The sequence below is a fragment of the Apodemus sylvaticus genome, chromosome 16 (assembly GCF_947179515.1).
Source record: "Apodemus sylvaticus chromosome 16, mApoSyl1.1, whole genome shotgun sequence".
Lineage (NCBI taxonomy): Eukaryota > Metazoa > Chordata > Mammalia > Rodentia > Muridae > Apodemus > Apodemus sylvaticus.
The window spans coordinates 87,438,132-87,464,728 of NC_067487.1; the positions used below are offsets into that span (position 1 = coordinate 87,438,132).

General features: G+C 38.8%; 1 pseudogene; it reads left to right on the plus strand.

The window, feature by feature from the left end:
- Positions 1-931: 931 nt before the first annotated feature.
- Positions 932-25,732, plus strand: LOC127666821 (eukaryotic translation initiation factor 5A-2-like; annotated as a pseudogene).
- Positions 25,733-26,597: the final 865 nt, after the last annotated feature.

A 26,597-nucleotide genomic window follows, 5' to 3' on the forward strand; every position in this document is an offset into this window, starting at 1 on the left:
GCTGTGTTTTTGACAAAACTTAGACGGAACTCCCTCAGAACCTTCAGGTTATCCATGGAACGCTGAGGGTAAGTTTTTGACCTTCAAATACAGAGAAATCTCCAGTTAGTTAATTATACCCTGCTGAGCAAAACTTAGACGGAACTCCCTCAGAACCTTCAGGTTATCCATGGAATGCTGAGGGTAAGTTTTTGACCTTCAAATACAGAGAAATCTCCAGTTAGTTAATTATACCCTGCTGAGCATTACACTGTGGAATATTGGGTGTTAAACCCACAATACTAGCATCTATTTGCATTGCCTAAGGAGGCAAGATTCTGTCCAGTCTGGTGGTGCAAGAATTTAATCTCAGCACCTATAGGAAAGAAGCAGATTGGGGATAGAAGTAGAAGCATTTGGATATCTGATCTCAAGGCCAACCTGGTAGTCAGACCTAGTTTCAAGACAGCTAGGGCTACACAGGAACACCTAGGCTCAAAAATCAAAACAAGCAAACAAGAAAGGAATGAAGCTTCTCAAGCTAAGATCCTATCACTCTGGATGCAATTGTCTAGAGTTAAAATTATAGTGGACTGATGAAACAGGCAATGAGGGAAGTGCTCATGGGTCAGTAAATCTTCTCGGGGTGCCTGTTTTAAAGAGTAAAAGATCACATAGATCTCAGTCACCCTGTCTTTCCTGATAAGGGATTATATTAGAATGACTTACATGATGTAGTCTGCCTTATTCCACAACAGCTGGATGGGAAGCAAAGTCCGAGAATCCAGAAGTTCTCAGTCCTGAGGCTGGATGTCTCAGTTGGTCTTCAGTAGAAGACAGAACCACAGACAAGTAAGCAATAATACCAGGGAAGTCCTAAGTCTTGCTATCTAGGAGAGCGCAAGCAGGCAATGTGAAAACTTGCTTCCTCTGTGTTCTTATATAGGCCTCAAGATGACGGTGTGGCCCAAATTAAAGGTGCATGTTCCAGATTCAATCTGTGGATTAAAGGTGAGTGTCTTCTGCAGGGTGTGGCAACTCAGACCTTTAATCCATACACTATGGGAGTGAATAAGGCAGGTGGATCTCTGTTAGTAGTCTGCTCTACAAAGTGAATTCCAACAATTTGAGAAGAAAAGTGTAGGGCTAGGGAAATGTTAGTGATCTACAAAATAACAGATAGGAGCCGATCTGATGTAACTCATAGTAGGGTTGTTATTGTATTATTTTATTTTATTTGAATTAGCTTGGTCCCCTCCAAGGAACCACTGTCATGCAGGATGGTTGTGGTGTTTGAGGGCAATGCAAGAGCCAGAACCATGGAATGAGGCCTGGCTAGAAGCCTAAAGTCTCCTTTTGCAGACCTTCAGTTCTCCAACAGAGCTGCAGACCGGCGAATTCTTCACCACAGAGGGTGCTGCAGCACTGGCACTCCAGGTGGAGGTGATCTCAGTGCTCACACCTTGGATCCCCTTCTCTAGTAGTGATGACTTCTCCCGCAAGCCAAGTTCAGCTAGGCTGTCAGCAGGCCTGAGTTGTCAGCAGGCCTGAGTTGTTTTTCGAAGGTGATTTTATACCTCATATTTGTGTTTGCTCCATGCGCGGGGCGCGGAGTGCGCATGCGCGGGGCGCGGAGTGCGCATGCGCGGGGCGCGGAGTGCGCATGCGCGGGGCGCGGAGTGCGCATGCGCGGGGCGCGGAGTGCGCATGCGCGGGGCGCGGAGTGCGCATGCGCGGGGCGCGGAGTGCGCATGCGCGGGGCGCGGAGTGCGCATGCGCGGGGCGCGGAGTGCGCATGCGCGGGGCGCGGAGTGCGCATGCGCGGGGCGCGGAGTGCGCATGCGCGGGGCGCGGAGTGCGCATGCGCGGGGCGCGGAGTGCGCATGCGCGGGGCGCGGAGTTGTGACGATTTAACTACAAAGTCCTTGTGCACCGATTCCAAAAAATAGACTGTGTTTTGCGGCCTGGGAGTGTGCGTGTCTCAGGTGCAGTCCCTGCCGCGGGGATTTGGAGGGTGGCACGGGCAGGCCTGCTATGGTGGTGCATTATTCCCTTCATCTCAGTGCCCTGCAGCCAGAGGCAGGCAGATGTTTTTGTGGGTATCTGGTCCCACACAGTGAACGTCTTGTCAAAAACAACAACAATAACAAATTTCATGTGTAAGTGTTTATTCCTTTAACAATATTTTGCTCGGTGTGGTCGCACAGGCCATGAATCCCAGCACTCGGGAGGCAGAGGCAGTGAGCTCTGTGCCAGTCGGCTCTGCAAAGTGAACACCAGGATAGTCAGAGCTGCACGTTAGGTCTAAAAACATTGTGTGTGTGTGTGAGTGTGTGTAAGGAGGGGGGAAGACGTGTGCTCGATAGTGTCATGTGTGAAGTACTGTGGTGTACATGTGCTTGAGAGTGTCATGTGTTAAGATTCTGAGACAACTTTGGTGAGGTGTATTTTTAAAACAAGTATGTATTGATGCATTTGCGGGTTTATGTGTTTATGCATTTACACATTTACACACGTGCATCTATGCATTGATACATATATTTATTTATGCATTTATGCATGCATACGTTAATGTATTTATGTGTTTATGCATTCATTCACTTATGCGTTTAGGCATCTATGTGTTCATGCATCTATGTATTCACATATTTATGTATTCACATATTTATGCATTTATGTATTTACACATTTACACACTTATGCATCTATGCATTTATTTATTTATGTATTTATGTATTTATATATGTGTTTACGCATTTATTCACTTATGCGTTTATGCATTTATGTGTTTATGCATCTATGCATTTACATATTTATGTATTTACATATTTATGCATTTATGCATTTACACACTTATGCATCTATGCATTTATACATATATTTATTTATGTATTTATGCATTAATGTATTTATGTATTTATGTGTTTATGCATCTATGTATTTACATATTTATGCATTTATGCATTTATGTATACATGCATTTATGTATGTATCTATGTATTTGTGCATTTATGGGTTTATGCGTTTATGCATTTACACATTTACACACTTATGCATTTATGCATTGTTACATACATTTATTTATGCATTTATGCATGCATGCATTAATGTATTTATGTATTTATGCGTTTATGCATCTAAGTGTTTATGCATCTATGTATTTACATATTTATGCATTTACACATTTACACAATTATGCATCTATGTATTTATATATATGTATTTATGTATTTATGCATTAATGTATTTATGTGTTTATGTGTTTATGCATTCCTTCACTTATGCATTTATGCATTTATGTGTTTATTATTCCTACTGAGTCCAGAGGAGGTAGCCAAGTTAAGGGAACAGTTTGGACATACAGACAACAGCATAAGGGACATCTCCCTCTCCAGTTTTTGTGGGACCCATAGTTAAGGTTTGTTGCTTGCCCATGGGAAAGTTCTCAAGCTGGGCAGGATATTGTTAGGGCATTCCTTCAGTCTCTGCTCCATCATTTTGATTAAATTTCTTTTATACCAGACAAATTTTGGCTGGAGATGGTTTGGGTTCAGGAGGTGTTCTTAACTCTCCACGGGGCCTCTGCCTGGCTGCAGGATGTGGCCTCTTCAGGGTCCATATCTAATTTCCATGCATTTCACCTAAGATTACTCACATGGACTCCTTGGTACCCTCCAATTTGTCATCTCTCGCACATCTTAAATATACCCCACCCTTTGATCACCACCTGCTGCAGATTTCAATTTATTTTCCTGGCCCTCTGGTCCTCTCCTGTCTCTCACCACACCTGTTCCTGTTCTCTCCCCCTTCTCCTTTCTTCTCTGCTCTCTTAGGCTGTTCTCTCTCTTCCATCTGCCTCTTATGACTGTTTTATTCCCCCTTCTGGGATTGAACCATGTTCACTTGGGTCTTCCTTCTTGTTTAGCTTCTTTTGGTCTATGGAGAGCAGTGTGGATATCCTATACTTTATATTTAATATTCACTTGTCTGTACATACAGTCTTTTCCTTTTCTGTCTGGGTTAACTCAGACTGAATGATAGTTTCTAGTTGTATCAATTTGCCTGTAAAATTGTGATGTCCTTGTTTTTAATAGCTGAGTTGTATTCAAGTTTGAAAATGAAACATATTTTCTGTATTCATATTTAAGTTGAGGGACATCTGGACAATTTCAAGTTTCTAGCTGTTATAAATAAAACAGAAATGAACGTAATAGAGCAAATGCTCTGGTGGGTATATGCCTGAGCAGGAACTCTAAGTGAAATTCTTCCTCCTGCTAAGTCATAAATTATTGGAAGGAGTGGGCAGATTATTTCCTAGATCTAGCAACGTGACTTAGTGCCATCCTTACTTCTGCAGATGAACACATCTCTTGGTACATGGTTACAGATCCAGTAAATGCCTTTTTGCCACTATATCTCCATTAATATCACCAGAAGCAATTTGCTTTATTTGGCATTGACAGTGGTATACCTTTATATTTTTGCCTTGAGAATATATTATGTTTGCAGCCCTGTGTCATAACTAAGATAGAAGGGATCTTGATCATCTCTTTCTTCCAATAAATATGATATTACTGATCTAAAGTTTATATTATGTTGAATTTACCTAGAGAGCACAAGGTGTCAATCAATTTGTAATCATTGGTAACCCATATGGGCATCAGAGGACGGAAAATAAATCTAACTAAAATTTAGTAGTCGTCTAATTTAGTGAAATGCTTAGAAATCTAGTGGCGTAGGGTGTTCAGACACATTAGGTGGAAAATAAGTCATTGCACTTGGGCACTCCCACTACAAAGAAAGAAGCACAACAGTTAGTGTGCATATCAGAACTCTGGAGACACCACACTCCTTCTTTGGATTTGTTACCGCAGCCAGTTTCTCAAGTAGCCCAGAAAGCTGCAAGCTTTCTGTTGGGGTCTAAAAACAGAAGGAGGTTCTGTAAAAGGTCCAGGATGCTGTGCAGGCTGCTCTGCCAGTTTCATGGTCAGAAAGGAATTTGTTTGGAGCCTTTGGCAGTGCCTTATTGTGAACCATAGGTTTTGAATATTGGTAGACCATCATCATGTCATCATTGCCTCAATCAAATTATTTTTCCTTTTTAAGACAGGCCTTGGCCTGATATTCTATGTTAGTGGAAACTGAGCAAGTTGAGTCATGGGAACGTTATTGATCCTAAAAAAGGCACACACAGGAGCTGATCAGATGCAACTCAAAGCAGGATCTTTATTCTATTAGATATAGCTCGGGCCTCCTCCCCCAATGCACCACCATCATTCATGATGGTTTTGATGGTGGGGGAGCCCCGAATGTCTATAGGGGAAGACTTTATGGTAAGCATCAAGCAGAGAGTATATGTGCAAGCATTTAATTGGAAAGCTACTGTGGCCTTTAACATAATTGGCTGGTGCTGGAGGTCATATCATAAACCTAAACTTCTGCTCCCATCTGCATTGATGGCCAGTTGACAAGGGATGGGCTTGTAACCTGGGGATGCAGTTTTGTTGGAGGGAATACTCTGAGACACTGGTCTTGCTGAGGGTGTAACCTGGAAACTTTGGTGTTGTTGAGGATTAACCTAGAGACTGGATTTAGGCTCAGGCTTTGTTGGGGGGAACTTGGAAACTAGTGCTAGGTGTCAGCCTGTGAGTTTACCTGAGTTCAAAGTTATGTGTAATTCTCAAAAATGGAGTCTGACTTGAAAAGTTATGGCATCTCAGTGAGGAAAGGAAAAGCAGATGTTTTAGCCTCTGGAGGCCAAGCCCGACTCACATGAAATCAGGTGACAGTAGATTCCTGTTATCCATGATTTTACAGCAACATTCTGGAGACACATAACTTCTCTTGCCCCCCATATTGACTCTGATTCACTGTAAGTCTCAGGAATCAGATACTTTCTAGGGATCTTCACAAGAAGAGATCACTAAAAAAACAAAAAAACAAAACCAACAAAAAAAACAGGTAAAAAGATAAAGATATTTTTAAATTAATATGTTTTTGTCTGTATAATAATTGAAATATGTATATGTAATAATTTAAAGAACAGATGTGTTTTTCTTGTATGAGTGAGGACTAAATTCAATGTGAATAACATATCTTGGTCTAGGAGTTTAAATCCCTTTAAAATTAATTTAGAACATATATATATATATATATATATATATATATATATATATATATATATATATATATATATTGTCAGTAGAGATGGAGGAAAAGATTAGTCTGAAAATGAGTGGAAGAATCAGAAGAAGAAGAAGAATTATTCCTGTAGCCACAGTGACAATAACAATCTAATGTAACCAACTTACAGGATTCAAAGACCGTAGGCTGGAAGAAATAGATTGAGCTAGGTCCTCCAAATAGTGAATCCATCATGTGCCTTGTTCATGGCTGAAATTTGGGTTTTTAATTGAGCCATGTCATGAGTAATATTATTATTTTTTAAACTCTCAATAGATGATTTTTAGTAAGATTCCAATTATGGCGTTTATCATATGCTAATGGTGTTACCCATACGTACCGAAAATTGGCGTGGCACTTGGTAGAAAGCCGAACCTTTATGTTTTCTATCTCTTGCCCTAATTCTATAACTACATCCTCTAAAGCATCAAGTTTTGCTTCTAATTTCTTATTTATAACTTGTTGCTTTCTTAGCATCAAAGAAACATTTTTATTCAAATCATTAACGAAGTGTGCAGTTCTCATCTCTGAAATTAGAGCGGCTGATGAAGCTGCGAGTGATGTTCACATTTAGCCTTCTATCTTGTGAAACAAAACTTTCTGAGTAAATCCATGCTTTCAGTACCAGTGTGCGAGAGCCGTCCTCATACACATATGCACAGCCATAAAAACCTGCATGTGGTCGGAAGGTAGTAATTATGTAAACAACTGTGAGGCAAGGCATTGCAATTCTGAAAAGGGGGTTTGGCGGGTCAGTGAGTCGACTTCAAAGACCGGATTATCAGCCAGGCCTTAGGAATCCCGGTGAAGAGAGGAAAGGAGGAGTCAGGGCAAACTGCTACTTGAGAACTAAGGGTCCATCTTAAATAGACAGACAGTAAATAGCCAGGTGGGATTATCCACCTGACGGGGTGGGACCTCAGGAAGCTTCGAGCCAATGGGAGGTCTGGAGGCGGGGCCTGTGGAGCGCAGGGCGGACGGGGCGGGCTGAGCTGAGAGTGTGGGAAGCGTGGCAGCCTGGCCCTGAACCAGCCGTGGCCGCCAGCGCCCCTGCAGCCACAGGGATTGGTGATCACAGGAGACTGGAGGTCACCATGAAGCTGTTCTGTGTGGGCCAGAAGGTGAAGTCCTGGGGCCGGGCCAGTGGGGCGGTGGAGAATGCAGTAGTCGATGCCTGGGTCCAGGCGAGGCCAGGAGCCGAGATGCCCGGGACTAGAGGGCGGCAGTGGCCCTTCCCCGCTGGCCGGAACTGGGATGCCAGGGCGGCGCCACTGCGGGTCCGAGGCGCGCTGAGGGCCAGGTGCCGCCTGCCCGGTGCTCCCGTCCCTGTCTTTCCTGAACCTGAGGCCTGGCTGATGCCCTGGCAGCCGGAATGGGGCGGAGGGCTGAGGGAGGCTCCCGGCCCCGCATTCCTGAGCAGGAAGGTCGTGGGCTCTTCTTGAGTAGGGTGCTGGGGACTGGACCTGCTGGCCAGGTGCTGGTGTCGCCTTCACTCTACTGCTAACTCTTCCCTCCCCACCTCCCATGAAGGGCTGGAAAAGTTTTCAGAGGCATGAATGAGCAAGTATACACTACTCCCAGTGTGTGACCTATAAATGCAAAAATAACAGGCTAGTTACTGTCTTCAAAATGAGACATACCAGCCGGGCGGTGGTGGTGCACGCCTGTAATCCCAGCACTCTGGGAGGCAGAGGCAGGCGTATTTCTGAGTTCGAGGCCAGCCTGGTCTACAGAGTGAGTTCCAGGACAGCCAGGGCTATAAGGAGAAACCCTGTCTCGAAAAAAACCAAATCCAAAAAACAAAACAAAACAAACAAACAAACAAAAAAAAGAGACATACCCCCACCTGCACACCTGTCTTTAAAAATCAAAAAACTTTTCGCATAATTCCCTCAGAAAATCCACACATCTCCCCAGCCCACCATGGCAGAGGAAATTGATTTCACGACTGGAGATGCAGGGGCTTCCAGCAATTCTCCTATGCAGTGCTCAGCCCTGCACAAAAACAGTTTCCTGGTGCTTAAAGTGCGACCGTGCAAAATCATGGAGGTGTCAACTTCCAAGACTGGGAAGCATGGTCATGCCAAGGTAGGTCCTTCCAAGTCATTCTTTGGCTTCACAGATAACATTTGTGTTCCATTCCACATCATGAGGTTTCTATACTTAAAATAACTTCTTTTTCTAACCTCAGTCTCTTGAAAGATCAGGCATTACTCTCAATAATGCTCTCCTTTAATTGGGCCCTTAGTATGTTTCATTAACTGGAAACTAAAATTTTATTGAATCCTTTATTGTTTAGTTGAGGCAATCCAGTTCTTATAATCCTAAGAGACTTGGCTTTCACTTGCTGTGGACCTTGTTAATTGAAGTCCTGAGTTATGTAGTGTGTTGAGTTTTGATGCCATGAAACTGTTCAGGTTTTGGGTACTTACTGAGTATCAGTTCTAGGCCCCTGCAAGTTTTTCAGAGAAAGTAAGAAGACTTTGAAAGCGTTAAGGGGACTGGAGAGATGGCTCAGCAGTTAAGAGCACTGACTGCTCTTCTAAGGTCCTGAATTCAATTCCCAGCAACCAAGTGGTGGCTCACAGCCATCCATAATGAGATCTGACTCCCTGTATTAGAGTGTCTGAAGGCAGCTACAGTGTACTCACATATAATAAAAAAAAACCAACTTTCTTTTTTAAAAGTGGTTAACGAATCCATTACAGTGTTGGGTTGTGCTCCTGTGTAGGAGTGACATAGATGACCACGATTAACCATGTTTTCTGTTGTTCTCCCCTCTGTCAGGTACACCTTGTTGGAATTGACATTTTCACTGGAAAAATATGAAGATATTTGTCCCTCTACTTACAACATGGATGTTCCAAATATTAAGAGAAATGATTATCAAGTAAGTACTGATCTCCTTCACAGTGTTTCAGAAGTGTATAAACGCCCTTTTTAGTAGTAGTTTGTCAAGACTTGAGAGTAGTTTCATAAAGTATATTCCTTACCAGTTACTAGACTCCAGTTATCTTACAGATTAGAGAAATAGTGTTTTGTTTTGTTATTGTTAATATTCTGTGCCTTTTATTGTTGGGAAATAGGGGATCATATATCTCAGGCTGGCCTTGAACTCCCTATTTAAGGATGATCTTCAGTTTCTGACCCTCCTGCCTCTGCCTGTGAGTGCTGAGATTATAGGTTGCATCTTCATGGCTGGCTGTCCTGTACTGGACGTCAAACCCAGGTGTTTGTGCATGCTTTAGGCAAGCAACCTACAGTTGTGCTGTTTCTCCAGCCTCTATTCCGGTATCTTAAAAAGGCTGTATTGGACCAGTGAGATGGCTTGGTTAGGCTCTGTCTGTGAAGCCTTAGTCTAGACAGAGGTGTTCTCTACTTGTGAGCTAGGAAACACCTATATCTGCATACATACACTCACTAGATAAATAAATGTAAGTGAGACAGGAAAATCAGAAAGATTTAGGAAGATTGGTATCAGCTGCATTTACTCAATAACTTCCTTTTATTCTCTGTCTTTTAATTCCTTAAGAAGTTTAAAGGAGATGGGTTCCCATTCTGGATCTCCATCATCCATGCTTACAATTGGGAAAAGCGTCAAATTTCCCCTTGTTCTCTAGCCTTCTGTACTGTTTGTAGACTATGGGACTGAGGGGGTGTCCTTTTTTTGTCCATATTCTTAGGCCTAGGAGGTAGAAGAGGGGGCAAGTAAGGATTATGATATTTAGCCATTTCTATTTTGTTAAATAGTTTGAAGTTCCACAGACCATGCCAGCTGGGTATAGGAGTCCCTGGGATGACATATTCCCAAGAACAGGTTAATAAATCAATACGTTTAGTGTTATTAACCCCTGAGCTAACTTTCCTGGCCAATATGGTTGTTTATTATTTAACATCTAAAGCCTGATTTTTTTATAAATCCTTAACACATAAATTTAAACTATTTAAATTCTTTATAATTAAGGCTTTCTTTATCATATGCTAAAACCCACCTCCAATGTCACAGGTGTAGCCATATGAAATGTTATTATTGGGAAAGTTTTCATCGATCATAATAATTTTGTAAATGATTTAAAAAGTAAAGCATTGGTTTACCTGGAGATACGGTCATGTTAGTGACCCACATCTCAAGGCGTGGTTTCATACCCATTATTCTTGCCTAAGAACATGGTCTAGGCTACCAGGAACCTGTAACTAAGGAATGAAAGAGAACAAAACAGAAATATTGCCATGAGAACTAGGGCTCAGTATGTTTGCTCCAAGGGCGAGTTCTACAACCACTTCCAGTAGACCTTTTCTTTTGAAGTTTAATTCTCAGTCTGTGAAACTTGTCAAACAGATTCTCCTGGTGTTGGTTTGGCATTGAAGATTATTGTTATTAGGTCTTTGTTGAAGGTCTGCTAGAACTCTGCATTAAACCCATCTGATTGATCCTGGGATTTGTTTGTTTGATTGTTTGTACGTTTGTTTGTTTGTTTTCTGATTTGACAGTGATCTAGTTTATTATAACTGTTTTGATAGCTCAGCTGAACATCAGAATCATGTAAGCAGAGGTCTTTGGCTTGAGTTGTTTACATTAATACAATTACACCCTCAGAAGACAATATACACCAGCTTCTCATTTTTAAGTTTTCACTGGTCATGTTTAGATTAATACAATTACACCCTCACAATAGACAATATACACCAGCTGCTCATTTCTAAGTTTTCTCTGTTCAAGACAGTTTGATGAAGGGAAAATCAGATTAGAAAGAAATTTCTGAAGGAAAACAGACATCTAGGCCAATATAGGAAAGGCCACGTTCTTCACATGTATTAAAAAACAGCCTAAAAATTTTAACTATGGGTCATTTTTTTAACTTCTTGCTATCTTCCCATTAGCATATCATTTATGTTAAGAGTTACAATTATCTTTTAATATCACATATTTATTTTGAATTTCATACATATAAACAATATATTAACTGTTATCATTATAAATGTTGCGACAATATTTCTCAGATTTTCCCTTTCAACTTTATTTACCATGTTTTCATATCATGAACCCTTTAAAATTTAGTATGACTTATTCACTGAATACATGTTCTTTTAGGTGGAGACCAGGACCAGAAGGATCTTATTTTTTCTGTATGGACACTCTTGTGAAGGAAGACATGGGAGGAATACATCAAATCTTGCTGTGCCAAGGTCCCATGGAACTCACCAGGTGCATGAAAATGAATAAAAGACATCTGTCCTTATTTAATGATGGTTGTGTTTAGTAACCTGTGGGTATGTACAACATGCATTCATTACTATGAGAGGCTACACTTTAATTAGGCTTTTTTGTACCAATATAAAATGTTCTTTTACTTTTTTTTTAAAAAAAAACATTATACTTACTTCATTACTTCATGATTGCAACTTTTCATTTCTCTACATGGTGGAGGTTTGGTCAATAATCTCCTACACATTTCTAAATTTGTTTTGTCACAAGTTTAGACAAATTTAAAAAAATGAATTATTTAAGGTGCTATCCTGCTATTTGAATTTGGGGTAAGAATAACAACAAACTGGAAAAGGAGGCAGATGAACAAGCACATGCCAGTAATTCTAGCATTGTTAAAGCTGATTTATGAGTACTGAAACTTTGTGGGATATGTATACTGTATAGTGAGACATGATCTCAAAATAAAACATTTACAATGTGAGAAGCTGGTATCCTCTTGCTTGTTGTTTCCAGATAGAATTTAAAAGCAAGAGGGGGGGGGATCCCTGATTGTGATCCTTTTACACAAGTGGCAACCCAAACTCTTGGCTTCATAGTTTCCAATTACTATGAAGAATCAAGAAGCAGCTGGGATCCCTACTGATAGCAGCTACTAATCAGGGAAACTTCAGGCACTGAATTCTTCCTGGTTGGGGATTCTGCACATAGTAGAGAAAAGTGCTGCGATTAAGTGAAGCAGTATACAAGGTTGCACTCTAACTTATTTCCATGGAGGTGTTTTCTGGGACCACATCACATATAATCTCTTCTTCCCATGTTCATAGCCTTCATATTATTCTAGAAGGTATGAAGTTGATACTGACACTATCAGTTAATAATTTAAGGTATGTTCTCATAAGTTCATCAGTGGTTTGAGGACAGACATCAATGATACAGTTTATTCAGCTTGGGGGGATAAACTTTCTGGTCATCCATAAATACTATTCCTGAATATCCACTTCAAAACTTGTGAAAAAAAATGAAATGTTTAGAAGAGAATAATAGGGTAAATTTGGATTTCAACCCTGATCAGTCACTGTAAGCTTCCAACATAGAAAATGTTAGTTATTGTCTGACATATGCAGGCTCAAAATAAGTGAATGTCCAGGCTGTGTGTCTGTCAATCTGTCATCCTTCTTGTTCTTTCAACTCAACTCACTTTCAGTCCACAGTTGGAAATACTCACTTTTTTTTAGAAGATAGTAATCAACTCATTTGAATGAAAAATGAAAAAAGTATGTATATATACTCAGTGTGCATTTCAATTATAGTTGGTATATGTAAGAGAAATTCACTTTAATTTTTGAGAGTAAAGGAAACTAAAATGAATGTTTTTCTTGAAAGACCTTATATTTCTCCTGATTCTGCTGTCTAGTGAATAAAAAGTTAAATGATTTTGAGATTGTCTTTCATGTTAACATTAAGAGCGTTATTAGTTTCAAAAGAGATGATCATAATTAGTTCCATTTGCAAGGAAGATAATCACTTATCAGACATTTAAATTGGAGTTTTCAGTTTTATGCATTTCTTCTGAATTTTGGTTCATATATACATATATATGTATATATACAATTAGATGTCTTGAGGTGAAAAGAAAATATAAGTACAAATGTTTCATTTGATTTGACATGTGTTTGTATGTTTGTGTATGAGTGTGCATGTGTGTTCTTTAGTAAATACCATATATTTTGACTGTTATATGGTACATTAAATAGCGTGGGAAATTTTCTCTGTAGTATTATGTTTCAAAAACACCACACATTTGAAGAGCATATGTGAATGTATATGTATGTGTATATGTGTATGTATATATATATGTATGTACATAGGATGGTTTTTCTTTTTTTATTCAATATATTCTTTATTTACATTTCAAATGATTTCCCCTTTCCTTGATCGCCCCTCCCCGCAAGTACCATAAGCCCTCTTCCCTCCCCCTGTTCCCTCATCCACCCCTTCCCACTTCCTTCTTCTGGTATTTTCCTATACTGCTGCACTGAGCCTTTCCAGAACCAGGGGCTACTCCTTTTTTGGGCATCATTTCATATGTGAATTGTGTCTTTGGTGCTCCAAGTTGCTAGGCTAATACCCACTTATGAATGAGTGCACACCATGATTGATCTTTTGAGACTGGGTTACCTCACTTAGGAGGATTTTCTCCAGCTCCATCCATTTGTCTAAGAATTTCATGAATTCATTGCTTCTAATGGGTGAATATTACTCCATTATGTATATATACAACATTTTTTTTGTATCCATTCCTCCATTAAGGGACACCTGGGTTCTTTCCAGCATCTGGCTATTATAAATAGGGCTGCTATGAACATAGTGGAGCATATATCCTTATTATATGCTGGAGAATCCTCTGGGTATATGCCCAGGAGTGGTATAGCAGGGTCCTCTGGAAGTGACTTGCCCAGTTTTCAGAGGAACTGCCAGACTGATTTCCAGAGTGACTGTACCAATTTGCAACCCCACCAGCAGTGGAGGAGTGTTCCTCTTTCTCCACATCCTTGCCAGCACCTGTTTTCTCCTGAGTTTTTAATGTTGGCCATTCTGACTGGTGTGAGGTGAAATCTCAGGGTTGTTTTGATTTGCATTTCCCTAATGACTAATGATGTTAAACATTTTTAAGATGCTTCTCAGCCATCCAAAGTTCTTCAGGTGAAAATTCTTTGTTTAGCTCTGTACCCAATTTTTTTTAATAGGGTTATTTGGTTTTCTGGGCTCTAACTTCTTGAGTTCTTTCTATCTATTGGATATTAGCCGTCTGTCACATGTAGGGTTGGTTGGAAAAGATCTTTCTTTTCCCAATTTGTTGGTTGCTGATTTGTCCTTCTGATGGTGTCCTTTGCCTTGCAGAAACTTTGTAATTTTATGAGGTCCCATTTGTCAATTCTTGATCTTAGAGCATAAGCTATTGGTGTTCTGTTCAGGAACTTTTCCCCTGTGCCCATGTCCTCAAGGGCATGGATCAATTCGCATTCTTCTGCATGCTGACCTCCAGTTGAACCAGCACCATTTTTGAAAAGACTATATTTTTTCCACTGGATGTTTTCAACTCCTTTGTCAAAAATCAAGTGGCCATAGGTGTGTGGGTTCATTTCTGGATCTTCAATCCTATTCCATTGATCTGCCTGCCTGTCACTGTACCAATACCATGCAGTTTTTAACACTATTGCTCTGTAGTATTGCTCGAGGTCCAGGATACTGATTCCCCCCAGAATTTCTTTTGTTATTGAGAATAGTTAGCTATCCTGGGTTTTTTGTTATTCCAGATGAATCCCAGCATTTGGGAGGCAGAGGCAGGCAGATTTCTGAGTTCAAGGCCAGCCTGCTCTACAGAGTGAGTTCCAGGACAGCCAAAACTATATAGAGTAACCCTGTCTTAAAAAAAAAAACCCAAAAAATATGATTTTTGATTCAGGGTTTATATTGTGTCATTTCTCTCCTGTATCTGAGAGAGGCAGAGTAAGTATCTTCAGTTTTGGACCAGCATATTTGCTTAACAGTGTCCAATAGAGATTTATATACCTAAGTGAACATACACACACACACACACACACTCACATACTCACACATATACACACTTTCACACACAAAGAGGTGATATTCACCCTATCATAAAGTAATAGAAAATCACACATCTGGGACATATTCTGTCAAAAGATAGAAGGGAAAAGAGAGAACAACAAAAAATAATTATGAAATATTACATATGTGAATTTTTCAAAGGACAAATTTCATAGAAAAGGAATGATAAAAGAAGGAAATTAATGCTTCCAAGATTATTGTTTCTTATAAACACGTGATAAGATCAGAATGCTTGATGGGAAGACATATTTCTAATTACTTGTTTAAAGTATTGAGATAAATAATCACTTTTTCGATACTTGTATGAGATATGCTTTGTGTGTTTACTAAAGGAGCCATTGTAGTGAGCTGACGTTACTTCTTAGCACACAAAGAAGGGCAATGGAAAATGAATTTTATCCAGTTAGACAATATGTCTATATTATTTATTTTAGAAAAATTATTAAATGTGTTTAAGTAAAGTACAAAATTTTAACTAATATTTTATGGTATGGTCATTATGGAAATAAAAAAATGGTTACTAATCAACAATATTTAAGGAAGAAATCTTGAGATACATAGTTTTCTAAAAATGCCATATATATATATATATATATATATACACATATATATTTATATATATGGACATATTCATAATATATGTGTACAATGTACACATTAGCTTACAGATATAAAAACTCTACCTGACATAGGTTTGTGAGCATGGGGAAGAGGAATAGTGCATTGGGTGAGGGCTGCTGTTTCTTTCAGAAAGACATTGATCAACAAGATGATGTTGATTGTAGTAATACTCTGAATGTGTCAAATATCAATGAGGTTTAAGTCATTCAATATAAAATTGGCAGTTAAAAATGTTATGGTGAATTCATATTTAATTTATCTTAAATTAGAGAATTGCATGCTGCAGTGGAAGAGTGTTGAGCTTATTATTAATTTGTGCCAGGAGAGTTGATGTGATGACTCACACAGATGAAGCACTAGTTTCCAGGACCTCCTGTCTTGTATGCCAATTCACTCAAGGGACCACACAATTTTTTTCTTTTTTTATATATATTTTTATTTTCTATATTCTTTATTTACAGTCCAAAAGCTTTCCTCTTTCCCAGTTCCCCTTTCCCCATATGTCCCATAAGTCCTCTTCTCTCCATCCATTCTCCTATCTTTCCCCCTCCCTTTTCTTTGTCCTGGTACTCCCCTGCAATGCTGGATCAAGCCTTTCCAGGATCAGGGCCCTCTTCTTCCTTCTTCATGGGAATCATTGATATGCTAATTGTATCTTCAGTATTCAGAGCTTCAGGGCTAATTAATATCCACTTATCAATGATTGCATTCCATGTGAATTCTTTTGTGATTGCATTACCTCGCTTAGGCCGGCTGGGAGCAAGCAGAGTGCTCAGGTGAGTCAGGCCCTGCAGAGCAGAGGATCCAGCCCTGAGGCCTCTGGCAGGAGCCTTCAGGCCTCCACTTCGGGATCAGGAACAGCCTGGGCCACTGCACCAGTCTCCAGGCAGTGCAGGAGGTCAGCTGGGCACCCAGAGACAAGCTGTGAAGAGGCAGCTTGCACTGGTGAGTTCAGCATTGACAACAAGACCAACTAACACCAGTGAGAACTAGATGGCAAAAGGCAAACGCAGGAACATTACTAACAGAAATCAAGGCAATCCTGCTTTAGGGTGAAATTAGATTACATCCTCCCCAGCACCTGCTATGCCCTGAGTTTTTGATCTTAGCCATTCTGACTGGTGTGAGGTAGAATCTCAGGGTTGTTTTGGTTTGCATTTCCCTGTTAACTAAGAATGTTAAACATTTCTTTCTTTTTATTGGGTATTTTCTATTTTCTTTATTTACAATTCAAATGTTATCCCCTTTCCTGGCTTCCCCTCCTAAAATACCCTATCCCACCCTCCTCCCTCTGCTCACCAACCCACCCACTCATACTTCCCTGTCCTGGTATTCCTCTATATGGGGCATTGAGCCTTCTGAGGACTAAGGGCCTCTCTTCCCTTTGATTTTCAACAAGGCCATCCTCTGCTATCTATACAGCTGGAGCCATGCATCCCTCCATGTGTAATCTTTGCTTGGTAGGTTAGTCCCTGGGAGTTCTGGGTGTACTGGTGGGTTCATATTGTTGCTCCTTCTATGGGGCTGCAAGCTCCATCAGATCCTTGGGTCCTTTCTCTAGCTCCTATATTGGGGTCCTTTTGCTCTGTCCAGTGGTTTGCTGAGAGCACCCAGCTTTGTATTTGTCAGGTACTGGCAGAGCCTCTCAGGAGACAGCTAAATCAGGCTTCTGTCAGCAAGCATTTGTTGGCATGCACAATAGTGTCTGTATATGTGATATTGGTGAATCGAACCCCAGGTGGGGCAGTCTCTGGATGGTCTTTCCTTCAGTGTGCTCCACACTTTGTCTATCTTCTCCCATGGGTATTTTGTTTCACCTTCTAAGAAGGACCTAAGTATCCATACTTTGGTCTTTCTTCTTGAGCTTCATTTTGTCTGTAAATTGTATCATGGGTATTCCAAGCTTCTGGGCTAACATCCACTTATCATTGAGTGCATACCATGTGTGTTTTTTTGTGATTGGGTTACCTCACTCAGGATGAAATTTTCTATTTCTATCCATTTGCCCAAGAATTTCATGAATTCATTGTTTTTAATAGCTGAATAGTATTCCTTTGTGTAAATGTACCACATTTTCTGTATCCATTTCTCTGTTGAGAGACATCTGGGTTCTTTCCAACTTCTAGCTATTATAAATCAGGCTGAACACAGTGGAGCATGTTTCCTTATAACAATGTGGAGCGTCTTTGGTATATGCCAGGAGTGGTATAGCTGGGTCCTCAGGTAGTACTATGTTTGAGTTTCTGAGGAACTGCCAAGCTGATTTCTAGACTGGTTGTACCAGCTTGCAGTCCCACCCCCACATCCTTGGCAGCACTCTTGTCACTTGAGTTTTTGATCTTAGCCCTTCTGACTGGTGTGAAGTGGAATCTCAGGGTTGTTATGATTTGGATTTTCCTGATGAGTAAAGATGTTGAACATTTCTTTAGGTGCTTCTCAGCCATTCAATATTCCTCAGTTGAGAATTCTTTGTTTAGCTCTCTACCCAGTTTTTTAATAGGGTTATTTGGTTCTTTGGAGTCTAACTCCTTGAGTACCTTGCATATGTTGCATATTATTCCTCTATGGGATGAAGGATTAGTAAAGCTCTTTTCCCAGTCTACTGATTGCCATTTGTCCTATTGACAGTGTCCTTTGCCTTACAGAAGCTTTGCAGTTTTTTGAGGTCCCACTTGTCAATTCTTGATCTTAGAGTGTATGCTATTGGTGTTCATTTCCTTAGGTGCTTTTCAGCCATTTGATATTCCTCAGTTGAGTGTTCTTTGGTCAGCTCTTTATGCCATTTTTAGTAGTGTTATTTGTTTTTCTGAAGTCTAACTTCTTGTGTTTTTTTCATATACTGGACATTTGCCCTCTATTGGATATAGGGGTGATAAATACCGTTTCCCAATCTGTTGGTTGCCATTTTGACCTATTTTCAGTATGGTTTGTCTTACAGAAGCTTTGCAGTTTTATGAGGTCCCATTTGTCAATTCTTGATCTTAGAGCATAAGCTATTGGTATTCTGTTCAGGAAATTTTCCCTTGTTGCCCTGTGCTTGAGGCACTTTCTTTTCTATTAATTTCAGTGTATTTGGGTTTATATGGAAGTCCTTGACCTACTTGGACTTTAGCTTTGTACAAGGACATAAGAATGGATGGGCTTGCATTCTTTTACATGCTAACCTCTAATTCAACTGGCACCATTTGTTGAAAATACTGTCTTTTTTCCACTGGACAGTTTTAGCTCCTTTTTCACAGATCAAGTGACCATTCATGTGTGGATTCATTTCTGGATCTTCAGTTCTATTCCATTGATCTACCTGCCTGTCACTGAACCAATAAAAAATAATTTTTTATCACAACTGTTATGTAGTACAACTTGAAGTCAGGGATGATGATTCTGCCAGAATTTCTTTTATTTCTACATATAGTTTTCCTTCCCCTGTTTATATATATATATATACCAGATGAATTCTCAAATTGCTCTTTCTAACTCTATGAAGAATTGAGTTGACATTTTAAAGGGGATTGCATTGAATCTGTAGATTGCTTTTGGCAAGATGGCCATTTTTACCAGATTAATCCTGCCAATCCCAGAACATGGGATGTCTTTCCATCGTCTGAGATCATCAATTTCTTTCTTCAGAGACTTGAACTTCTTTCACTTGCTTGTTAGAGTCACATCAAGTTATTTTATATTATTTGTGACTATTGTGAAGGGTGTTGTTTTCCTAATTTCTTTCTCAACCTGTTTATCCTTTCAGTAGAGAAAGGCCACTGATTTGTTTGAATTAATTTTATATCGAGTCACTTTGTTGAAGTTGATTATCATGTTTACGAGTTCTCTTGTGCAATTTTTGGTGTTACTTAAGTATATAATCAAATCATCAGCAAATAATGATAGTTTGACTTGTTCCTTTCCAATTGGTATCCCTTTGACCTCTTTTCTTTTCTAATTGCTATGGCTAGACTTCTAGTACTATATTTAATAGGTAGAGAGAGAGTGGACAGCCTTGTCTAGCCCTTGATTTTAGTGGGATTGCTTTAAGTTTTTCTCTATTTAGTTTGATGTTTGCTACTGGTTTGTTGTATATTGATTTTACTATGTTTAGTTATGGGACTTGAATTCCTGACCTTTCCAAGTCTTTAATCCTGAAGGGGTGTTGGATTTTGTTAAATGCTTTCTTAGCATCCAACGAGATGATCATGTGATTTTTTTTCTTTGAGTTTGTTCATATAGTGGAATAATTACATTGATGGCTTTCCTTCTGTGGAACCATTCCTACATTCCAGGAATGAAGCATACTTTATCACGGTGGATGATCATTTTGATGTTTTCTTGGATTTGGTTTGCAAGGATTTTATTGAGTATTTTTGCATTGATATACATGAGGGAAATTGGTCTGAAATTCTCTTTGTTGGGTCTTGTGAGGTATCAGAGTAATTGTGGCTTCATAGAAAGATTTGGGTAGTGTTTTCTTCCTTGACCAAGTTATCATTGAGTAGAGCATTGTTTAGCTTCCACATGCATGTGGGCTTTCTATTGTTTTTGTTGTTTCTGAAGACCAGCTTTGGTCTGTGGTGATCTGATAGAATGCGTCTGATTTTTTCTATCTTCTTATATCTGTTGAGGCCTGTTTTGTGACCAATTATATTGTCAATTTTGGAGAAGGTACTATGATGTGCTGAGAAGAAGGTATATTCTTTTGTTTTAAGATAAAATGTTATATAGATATCTGTTAAAAACCATATATCTGTGGTTCATAACTTCTGTTAGATTTACTGTGTGTCTGTTTAGTTTGTTTCCATGATATGTCCATTGTTGAGAATGGGGTGTTGAAGTCTCCCACTATTATTGTGTGAGGTGCAATGTGTGCTTTGAGCATTAGTAAACTTTCTTTTATGAGTTTGGGTGCCCTTGCATTTGGAGCATAGATGTTCAGAATTGAGAGTTCTTAGAGGTTATTTCCTTTGGTGAGTGTGATGTGCCCTTATCTTTTTTGATAAGTATATTTGAATTTCAATTTTATTTGATATAAGAATGTCTACTCCAGCTTTTTTTTTTTTTTTTTTTTTTTTTGGTATCATTTGTTTGGAAAATTGTTTTCCAGTCATTTACTCTGAGGTAGTGTCTGTCTTTCTCACTGAGGTGGGTTTCCTGTAAGCAGGAAACTGTTGGGTCCTTTTTTTTTTTTTTTTTTTTGATCCTGTCTTTTAACTTATGTCTTTTTTATTGGAGAATTAAGTCCATTGATGTTAAGAAATATTACTTAAAAGGGATTGTTGCTTCCTGTTATTTTTGTTATTAGAGATGAAACTATGCTTCTTTTCGGTGTGTTAAAAGATTATTTTCTTGCTTTTTCTTTTTTTTTCTTTTTTTTTATTCGATATAATTTATTTACATTTCAAATGATTTCCCCTTTTCTAGCTCCCGACTCCCCGAAAGTCCCCTTCTCTTCCCCTGTCCTCCCACCCACCCCTTCCCACTTCCCCGTTCTGGTTTTGCCGAATACTGTTTCACTGAGTCTTTCCAGAACCAGGGACCACTCCTCCTTTCTTCTTGTACCTCATTTGATGTGTGGATTATGTTTTGGGTGTTCCAGTTTTCTAGGTTAATAACCACTTATTAGTGAGTGCATACCATGATTCACCTTTTGAGTCTGGGTTACCTCACTTAGTATGATGTTCTCTAGCTCCATCCATTTGCCTAAGAATTTCATGAATTCATTGTTTCTAATGGCTGAATAGTACTCCATTGTGTAGATATACCACATTTTTTGCATCCACTCTTCTGTTGAGGGATGCCTGGGTTCTTTCCAGCATCTGGCAATTATAAATAGGGCTGCTATGAACATAGTAGAGCATGTATCCTTATTACATGGTGGGGAATCCACTGGGTATATGCCCAGGAGTGGTATAGCAGGATCTTCTGGAAGTGAGGTGCCCAGTTTTCGGAGGAACCGCCAGACTGATTTCCAGAGTGGTTGTACCAATTTGCAACCCCACCAGCAGTGGAGGAGTGTTCCTCTTTCTCCACACCCTCTCCAACACCTGCTGTCTCCTGAATTTTTAATCTTAGCCATTCTGACTGGTGTAAGATGAAATCTTAGGGTTGTTTTGATTTGCATTTCCCTAATGATTAATGAAGTTGAGCATTTTTTAAGATGCTTCTCCGCCATCCGAATTTCTTCAGGTGAGAATTCCTTGTTTAACTCTGTACCCCATTTTTTAATAGGGTTGTTCAGTTTTCTGGAGTCTAACTTTTTGAGTTCTTTATATATATATTGGATATTAGCCCTCTATCTGATGTAGGATTTGTGAAGATCTTTTCCCAATTTGTTGGTCGCCGATTTGTCCTCTTGATGGTGTCCTGGTGTAGTTTCCCTCCTTTTTTGGAGTTTTCTATTTATTATCCTTTGTAGGACTGGATTTTTGGGAAGATAATGTGTAAGTTTCTTTTTGTCATGAAATATCATAGTTTCTCCATCTCTGGTAATTGAGAGTTTTCTTGGTATAGTAGTCTAGGCTAGCATTTGTGTTCTCTTAAGGTCTGTAGGACATCTGACCAGGATTTTCTTGTCCTTTATAATCTCTGGTGAGAAGTTTGGTGCAATTCTGATAGGTCTGCCTTTATATTTCTTGACCTTTTTCCCTTATGGCTTTTATAATTAAGCAGCTTTTCCCATGAATTTTATGCCTTGTATATTAACATATGTGTTGTCCAACTATTATTTATTTTAAAATATTTCTGTTTAATCAAAAAATAATTATTTCCTAAGATATCTAGGAACAACTCTTAAATGGAGCAAAATGTATCAAGAATTAAATTGCTCTTCACATGCACATGTTCCTTATTATTTTATCTCTAAATCTGCCCTCTGCTCTTTCTGTATGTCTGTGCATGCTCACACCTGCTTTGGAAGAACAGCTACATAATCATGACTCTTTATCCTCATATTTATTTGAATGTTCTAGGCAAAGGGATCTCTTCTTATGTAACTACTATTTAGAAATCATTTTTATTAACTTGCCTTTTGGGTGTGTCTGTTTGTGTGTGTGTGTGTGTGTGTGTGTGTGTGTGTGTGTGTGTGTGTGTGTGAGATCATGTGTATACATACAGTGCTTAGGACAAAACTTATAACTTCACACATCCTCTGTAGTTAATAGTTTTGTTATTGAGTTACACATATAGTTGTTAGATAATTGTCGATTTGGGGCTGGAGAGATGGCTCAGTGGTAAAGAACACTGCCTGCTCTTCCTGAATTACTGAGTTCTATGCCCATCAATGGTGATCGCATCCATCTGTAATAGGATCTGATGCCCTCTTCTGGTGTGTCTGAAGACAGGTACAGTTTAATCGTGTAAATGAAATGAATGAATTTTTTAAAAAGTGTCTATTGTTCTAATACTTATATTATTGTTCCATTTTCACTATTGGATTTAGTGTAGATCATAAATATAACTGTTATGTAGCATGCAGAGCACTGAAGACCATTCCTCCTATAAAACAAAATAGAATGTAGTTCAGGGAATTACATTCTCACTGACTTATAGATGCTAATGGCTACAAAATGTATCTAGAGTCAATATTCTAACATGTCACCGTTGAAATTGCACTAAAAAAAACCAAGGTGTGTATAATGATCACCATGCAATTTGATTTTAATACTTTCTAGGTTATACAAAACAGTAAATAAAGAGAAAGTGTAGTATAAAAGTAATTTTTAACCAGTGACATTAAATAGAATACACAGTAGCTTAGCTAAACCAGATGTGTCCTCAGGACAGAGAAGACTAGAAGAGCAGATAGTCCTGCAGGGAAATGTACTGTTGCCTCTACTGCTTGATTTCAGCTATGGCAAATGCTCAGTATTGTAGACGAGCAATCTCTGTGATGTCTTTCAGCACCTTTGTGACTTAGATCCAATTCCTTTAAAGTAAACAATTTTACTGATTTTCACCCACGACTCTAATGCTTTCATATATTACCCTGCCATAATTATTAACAAACTTGTGTGTAGTTTAGAAAATTGATAATATGTAGTTTTTAGAATTTCTTCATGTGATGATGTGTGTATTTCCCTTTTGTCCTTGAAGAAATGTTTTCAGAACATATAACTGTTATTCTAATTTAAATAAATATCCTTCCAGGGTTGTCGATGCCAGCCCCTGCACTGCACCTGTGCTCAACATTGGTCTGGTTTTCATGAGCAAATAGTGCTCTGTGCTCCATGACATTTGACAGGTATTTCCCTTTCTTCCTCTCAGGACATCCTGCCATAATAAGGGAAAAAGGCCCCACAACAGAGGGCTTATACATCATTTCTCCCAATGAGACATCATGCAAAACCCTAAGAGAAATGTTGGATTCTAGGGAAGACGTGGATATAAAAGATCACTCGGTCCATGAAGAGGCCTGGATCCTAAAGGTATGGAAAGTCCTTGCATCATCTACCTTCAGGATTCCTCTGGGCCTATATGAGTAGTTTTCTTCATCATGAATTCCCTTGAGTGATAGTAGATATATATGAGAGAAATCTGGCAAGCTGAAAGGTTCCTCTGCTATTCACAACGTAAGGAATAGGGACTCAAACAGAAATCCAGTCAGAATGAGCTGTAATGTAACTAAATATCTTTCATGTGATTTTTTTCATGTGGCCATGTGGAGGATCACTTCATACACGCATATGCGTGTTCTCTGGTATGCATGCCTAGTCAGATGCATTTGACTACCAGGCTTCTTCTTTCCTTGTCACTCTGTCCTTTTTTCTGAGAGGCAGATTTCTTTTCCTCAGTATAGAGTATGTGACTCCTTCATGTATCTCTGTTACACATACTCATGATCTGCATATCTCTAACTCATGAAGCATTGGTACCCAAATGCTGGTCCTCATGGCTGTGAAACATGTATTCTTCATTGTTCTGCCATACCTTCAGCACCATAAAATTATAATTTTTATCTTATTATTGAAATTAAGATTCAATTATATCATTTCATTCCTTCCTGTTCCTTGCTCTGAGTTTACTTCCCGTCAATCTCCCACTTCTGTGAAAATTCATGGCCACTTTTCATTCATTGTTATTATCATGTAGATAAAAAAATATGTCTGTAAATATGTTCAAACAACAAGTCCAATATCCTCGGTTGTATATGGACTAATTCTGTGAAGTTTGTCTTCTCAGAATTTACTCATTCCCAGTTAGCATTGCTATCATGGACGAGAAATTGCTATCTTTGATGAGAAATTGTTTTGACAAGCCTATTATATTGTTGGACTATCAGATGTGAAGCCTTGCCAATATGTCTAGGAGACCCAATCTCAAAGCAGATTACCTGATTCTCTGGTGTACAGTCTTTCTATCGCTTTTAACCAATGTTTGGAACCAAAGGTTCAGGAGTTAGTATGCAATTTGTACACAGTTGGACTTGGAGCCATAGGATATTTTGTTCTCTGTACCTTGAATAGCTGTGGTTTTCTGTAATACTCTCCATTCTTTATAAGAGAACCTACTTTGATGTATGGATAAGGGCTACATTATGTACAGATTTTAGTTTAATTATTTAGAACAGAGCAGTGAGTTATGCTTGTTTAGAGAAACAGTGATAGGACCTTCTCTAAGAGCCATGGCCTCATGTGATCCCATGCTTCCAGTGATAGACATGATTTTCTGATGTTCAGAAATTAGATAATAACTGAATATGGCTGTCTTTGTTATAGTTACCATAACTGTATATTTCTGTTATTTAAAAATAGTATTTGACCTGAGGTATTGATCTCTCAGGTGTGCTAATTTACTCAGATGTCCACTAGAGGCACTTTGACCTATGAAGAGATTCTTTTGCAATCCAAGCAATTCTGAAAATCTGCTCTTAGTTTTCCCATTTTGAAGGATAAATTTTACTGGCTCTGCATATCAGTCAACATTCTACCTTGGAGAATATTTGGGAGCTGTGAAGAACGTTGTAACTAAACTAAATTTCAGAGTTGACTGTGTTTTGAGTAATCTCGATAATTTATCTATTTTGCAAAATATGTTTTCTCTTTATAAGGAGTTTCTTCGAACTATTAAAGGAAGTCTGCTGACTTCTCAATTATATGACCAGTGGCTTGCTGTATCCCAAAAGATCAATGAAAAAGAAATAAGCAGCTGTGCAGAGGTAATGTCTGGTCAAATATGTGAGCAATATCAACAAAATAGAAGTTATATTTGCTTACACACATTAGAGATTATGTACCCCAGAAATATTCACTAAAAATACTCACTGACAAAAAAAGTTTCAATTGTTCACAAACATAGAAGACATTTTGAAACAGAAGTATGACTTGATGACTCACAGTGGATCATGCTTATGACTATCATCTTTTTATTCCATGTACATTTTTCATTTCCCTCTGAATCTGGAGAAACATTTCAAGCAATATTTCAAGTGTTTATTCTTACTTTGATTTTATTCATGGAGGTCCATACATAAGATACAATTACTCTGTCTGCTTTGTTCATATATACAAATCTAGTAAACTTGTTTTAAAATAACTGTCTCTTTGTTCAGTCTTTTAGAAAAGCTCCCAGAACCAAATGCTGTTCTTCTGGGACAACATTTTAGGATTTTACAAAAAATAGCATGAAAAACTTCTGTTACCCAAATGCCACCTTACCATCTATCTGCTGAGATAGCACCATATATCTCATGGCTTCCTAGCTATCGCTATAAAGTCCTAGAAAATTTTATTGCTGAAAAGGTAATTAGGCATAAAATTTAAGCCTAGCTTTGAGAAGCCTTTACAATGAGATAGGAATTCAGGATTATTCTAAGAGTCTGGGTTATTTTGTTGTTGATGATCATGGTTTTGATTTTACTTTTGTTTCATTTTGTAAAATAAGTAAAAGTTAGAATAGTGTTCTTCTGGAGAGGAAAAATCATTGGTGGATTTTAAGTAAGAAAAATATAAATAAGTATTTGAGCTCAATGACTCAGTCTTTTGTCAGT